Here is a 6000-nt window from a genome sequence, read left to right as displayed (position 1 = left end):
TAGGAAGTGCTGAATGAATGTTTTTCCATTCTTTCATTCAAGAAAAAAAAAGTTGAAAATGGGACCCAAATAAGGCAATTTTGTTAATTTAATGGTAATTTTAATAGACAAAGACATGATACAACCAAAGTTAATGTTCTTATGTACATACAATGCTCCGCTTTGTTCTTTATATATGAGCGTATTTGTGTTTGTTGATGATTAAGCTGTGTATTATAGACAGTGCCTAATACATATAGTATATAGAATACATACAGTATACATGATTTAGCTAATATACAATACATGTATATAGAGAGTTTGGTCCCAGATGATCCACAGCGTCCTGAGTTCAGCAAGCGCAAGGCTGGTCATTTGCTCTGCTCGCTATTCTGTGGGAGGCAGGACTTTGCAGCTCTGTCTGCTTGGCGCAATCAGGCTTCGCTGATGCCCAGCTCCTTCTGAGCTCCCTTGAGGGGCTGATCTCTCAAGCCCACCAGGATTTGTTCAGCTGTCTCCAAATCAATGATCACCTGCTCTTCTTCCACTTCTTCACTAGTATTAACAATGTCTGTGTGTGTGTGTGCATGCTTGTATATATGAGACCTCTCCCTTTAAAATGAGCAGGTCAGGCTGGATGGCCCTCAGATCCCTCCCAGCTTTAAATCTATGGTCCTACAATCCTATGAAGTTATACAGACAGTGCAGGTCAGAGGCCAACGTGAAATACATGTGCAATGAGAAATACTTAAAACATGACCTGAGTTCAAATTTGTCCTCTGACAATTAATAGCTTCCTGGCCTGGGCAAGTCCCTTAAACTCTGTTTCCTCATCTGTAAAATGATAATACAATATCAGCATGGATCTCATGGAGTTGTCTCTCAGATCAAATGAGATAGCTGGCAGAAGCACTCAGCAAAAGTGAAGGTGCGACAGCAATGCTGGTTCTGAACTCAGCACTCAGAACTCAGAGAGAAAGAGAGAGACAGAGAGAGAGAGAGAGAGAGAGAGAGAGAGAGAGAGAGAGAGACAGAGAAAGAGAGAGAGAGAGAGAGAGAGAGAGAGAGAGAGAGAGAGAGAGACAGAGAGACAGAGACAGAGACAGAGACAGAGACAGAGACAGAGAGACAGAGACAGAGAGAGAGAGAGAGACAGAGACAGAGAGAGAGAGGAGAGACAGAAAGAGAGAGACAGAGAGAGACAGAGAGACAGAGAGACAGAGACAGAGAGATAGAGAGAGACAGAGAGACACAGAGAGAGACAGAGACAGAGAGAGAGAGACAGTGAGAGAGTGAGAGAGAGAGACAGGGAGACAGAGAGACAGAGAGACAGAGAGACAGAGACAGAGAGACAGAGAGAGACAGAGACAGAGAGACAGAGAGAGAGAGAGAGAGAGAGAGACAGAGACAGAGATAGAGAGAGAGACAGAGAGAAACAGAGAGAGACAGAGAGGGGGAGAGAATGAATAAGAGGCAAACATGGAGGAGAGGAGAGAGAGAAGGAGTCCTAAAAGACTAGGAGTTGGGGCACAATATCATTTCTGCAGCATTTGTCAAAGTTGGCTTGGGACTATTTAGACCTTTCTCTTGTGATAGAGGAAATAACCAGTGATCGGATATTTGGAAGAAAAAAGCATTCTGAGATGCTGATGCAGAGCAAAACCTGCAGAACCTGGAGATTACATTATGACCTTGATAATGAAAAGGGAAAGAAGGTTGCAAGTTATCAGAAATTGCTCAATGAGGGGATCCCTCATGGTGTCAGAGGATTGGAAGGTGATGCCAGCTCTCAGCCCACTGTTTGGCAGAAAGCTTTGGGGATGGCTGGTACCAAGGGAGGCATCCATTTTCAAGTGTGTCCACTCTGGAGGTTTCTTTTTGCTACCTTTAACATTTTAAATTATGAGAGGGAGGATTCTATTGTGGGAAAAGGAAAGAATCATTGGAATGTGACAATGATATATACAGAGAGGGAAAAAATAATAAAACCTATATAAAACAAGCAAAGAAAGACAGCCTAGAGTGTATATGTTTCACATCATCATTCCAGACTTGCCCTGCAGGGGATTGATCCCCACTAACTCCAGGGAGGGTGTAAATGACAGCTACACTCGATGCCCAGCAGGTACACAAAGTAGAGCACATGGAACACGTACAAAAGAGAAGGATCTCTATTGTCTTCAGAGCACACCAAGCGCGGATTGTGCCTCAGTTCCTCTCTCCACTGCAAAAACTTCTGCCCAAAGGTAGCAAGGAGGCAGTTAGACTTTTCATCTGCCAGAAAGAGCAATTGTTCTCCCTTGGATACTCCTGCTAACTGCCTCCATCGTGCATTTGGGATATCCATACCATTATCCATGAAGCACTCACCTGTTCCCCTCACCTCCACACTCTGCAGGCTTTGCCTAACCACTGTACCAATATAGAAGGTGCTGGAATGTGGGCCTCTTCCCCTTCCCTTTCCCATTTGAGTAAATGGAGAAAATAAAGTGCTCACTTCCGAGGCATATACTTGACAATCACAAGGGAGAGCTGAAAGAAGCCAGAAGAGGAAGAAGGCTGTGGGGAGAACATGGTAGCAATAGTGAGAGAAGAGGACTTCAGGGAGAATTTTGCCCATATCTTGAGACACAGCAGATGGGACAATGAAACATTTGGAGGGGTCTGAGGTAATTCATCTATTCGGAAAAACCAATGGCTCAAAGCTTGTGATATAGAACCATGGGGAATGGAAGGAAGGAAAGGGAGGAGGGAGAAAGAGGGGAAAGGGAGACAGAAGGAGAGACAGAGTGAGACATAGTCACAGAGATGACAGAGAGAGAGACAGACAGAGAGAGAGAGACAGAGAAAGAGAGAGACAGAGACAGAGAGAGAGAAAGAGAGACAGAGAGACAGAGAGATAGAGAAAGAGAGACAGAGATAGAGAGACAGAGAGAGAGAAGAGCAGAGAGACACACTGAGAGAGAGAAACAGACAGACAGAGAGAGAGACAGAGAAAGAGAGAGAGAGAGAGAGAGAGAGAGAGAGAGAGAGAGAGAGAGAGAGAGAGAAACAGAGACAGAGAGACAGAGAGAAACAGAGAGAGAGAAGAACAGAGGGACACAGAGTGTTGACAGAGAAAGGAAAGAGAGAGCTGGATGGAGGAAGAGCATGAAGAGGGATTGAAGGAGAGGAAGGGACAGAGGGAAATAGAGAGAGAAATAGACTCATAGAGATAGATAAAGGAAGACAGATACAGAGATACAAAGAGAAAGATATTATTGGGAAGAGGGAGGAGGAAAAGGAGGGAGAAAGGGGAAAAGAGTGAGAGAAAGAGGAAGGGAGAGAAAGAAACAGACAGAAAGAGATAGCTAAAGGGCGAGAGAGAGAGACAGACAAAGAGAGACACAGAGATAACACTCATGCCACAATTACAAACATTTGTCAGATTTGTCAGGGGACCTCGATACTGGCATCTACACTACTACTTTATTTAAGCATGCAATCAATCAACAAGTATTTATTAGGCAGCCACTATGTGTCAGTCACTATGCCAGATAGCCAATAAGCATTTATTGAGTGCTTACTCTATGCCAAGCTCGGTTCTGAGTGCTGAGGATATAATTACTAGCGGAAAGGAAGATGTCCCCGACCTCCAGGAGCTTGTGTTCCATTGTGGGAAGATGACATATAAAGGAGAGCTGAAAAGCCATGGCCACGGGTGGGTGGGAGTGGTATGTGGGTATGTGCATGGCAGCTATCTGCTCAGTGCCCTTCCTCAAGATGGAGGGTCCAGGAAGAACTCAGCAGTGCCAAAAGAAGCCTGCAGCAGTAGAGGGAAAAGGCAGCTGATATGTAGTTCCTCAGGGGACTTCCATTCTATCAGGAGAACAACACGTTTAAGGTTTAGGATTTATAAAAATATCTGAAGTAACAGATTTAAAGCTGAAAGACATTTTGAAGATCACGGAGACGAACATCATCATTTTATAGGTGAGGCCATGGGGAGCAGAGAAATGAAATCACTTGCCCAAGATCATATGGGCAAAAGGTGCAGAGTGGGATTTGAACCCAGGCCCTCTGGCACTAGAGTCCATGTTCTCTCTACTACAATCCACCAACATTTGGGGACACTCATAGTTTGAATTCTAAGATTTGAACTTGGTTCTTTCCTTTAAATGAAACTTTTGCTCTGTAACATTGTGAATTACCTCCCTGAAAATGGGAAATCCACCTCAATGTACAGGAAGTTACGCACAGACTTTCCCAGACTTATTTTGTTGGGGCCATGTGAGCAAATCCTTCAGAATATTTGTGGACCATTTGTGTCAGGAGGTTTACTCTAATCTATCTATTTTGGTAACTTAAGTATCACTTTGTGAGTCCCCCCAAAATTTATGTTTCCTTTTAAGATAAGAATCACTGACTAACTTGGAGCTTACCAGTGGAGATTAAGAAATCAGGGCTTAGCAGAGATGAAAACAGTTCCTGGCATTCCATTCTCCCCTTGAAATTCAGAAGAACATTAGCAAGAGAACAGCTGTTTGCTGCCCATTCCCATATTTCGCAGAATTTCTCCTTTTGCTGAGATAGAGAATATTTCAAATGTCATCGGGATTTCTGCTCCAATCACACCTCATTCTTGTACATATAATACAGATAATGGGAGATCAAGCTCACTCCTGTGTAATTTGAGGGAATGACATGCTCCGCTTCGGAGGGGAGATGACAAATAATTTTAGACAATAGCTTTGTTTTTTCTTCACCCTTCTTAATTGGAGACAGAAAGAAACTATGTAATTAGTTATATTAATATGCTCTGATTGTTGGACCATTGAAAATTACCATGCATCCTTATCAACTAACATGGAGCCTGGGATTGTCAAATGGCCCAGTGAGTTCTCTGTGGCAAGATTTGACTCAGGCAAAGCCCCAAGTCAACATCTGGGAGAGGAAATATTGGAACAGAGGTACCATTCTCCTCCAGGGCCACAAGAGAATGGACCTTCTGGGCTCCTGGAGGATTGGAAATGGCCAGTCAGATAGACCCACCCAAGGAGTTTGGTCTAGGTATTCACAATTTTACTGTAATGCCCTTAGTCTGATGTATTATTTTGCCATTGTGTATATGTACTTTCCCACTGTAAATACAACAAGGACATTAGAAACACCAGTCACAGCCTAGAGAATGTGCTTCAGTCAGGGGTAAGAAGGTAAAGAGGGAATAGACGTCCGACAATCAAATGAGATCATAATGATAAAGCACCTAGTGCAGTGGTGAGCGTTCTAGAAATGTTAGCTGTCCTTCCCTTTCTTAATATCATCATCATCATCATCATCATCACCATCATTATCAGTATTTCTTCTCATCATCATCATTACTACTTCTTCTACTACTACCTACCACCACCACCACCACCACCACCACCACCACCACCACCACCACTACTACCTCTGAGTCAGATAGCAGGACAGCAGAAGGCCTTAGCTTCCTTGGGATCAGGGATATATGAACCCAAGGAGCCCAATGGGCTTAAGGAGGAAGAAGAGAGTTTTGAGAAGCTGACCCAAGGTGGGCAGTTGGACTTGCTCTAGGGTGGATAGGGCAGAGGAAGCTGTTTCAAAGGAAAGCTAATCCCAGAGAGGTTTTCTGGATTCTCACAGCACAGTAGTCCTGCTATGTGTGTCTTGGAATACAGAACAGACCTTGAGCTAGAAAGACTCCAGCTGGAAGACATTAGAATGTTTCTACTTATTCCAAATTGAGCTTGGAGTCTTAGATCAGTTTGCCAAGACCTCCGTTCATTCCTCATGAACAGGTCCCTGGGACATGACCTTGCCTTTTCCTCCAGGGTTTACCTTGTCTGTGCCTCCTCAGCTCTGCTCTCCAGGCTCTGGACCTTCATGAATCCAGGGCTCTGGTTCTGATGGTTCAGAGAGCTGTCAGCTCTAATCCAACTGCCTCATTTTACAAGTGAGGAAACGAAGACCACAGGAATTCAAGTGGCTTGCCTAAGGTCACACAGAAGTAACAGAACTAGG

Source organism: Trichosurus vulpecula, chromosome 4, assembly GCF_011100635.1.
Source record: "Trichosurus vulpecula isolate mTriVul1 chromosome 4, mTriVul1.pri, whole genome shotgun sequence".
In the NCBI taxonomy this organism is placed as follows: Eukaryota; Metazoa; Chordata; class Mammalia; order Diprotodontia; family Phalangeridae; genus Trichosurus; species Trichosurus vulpecula.
This window is presented reverse-complemented; position numbering follows the sequence as displayed.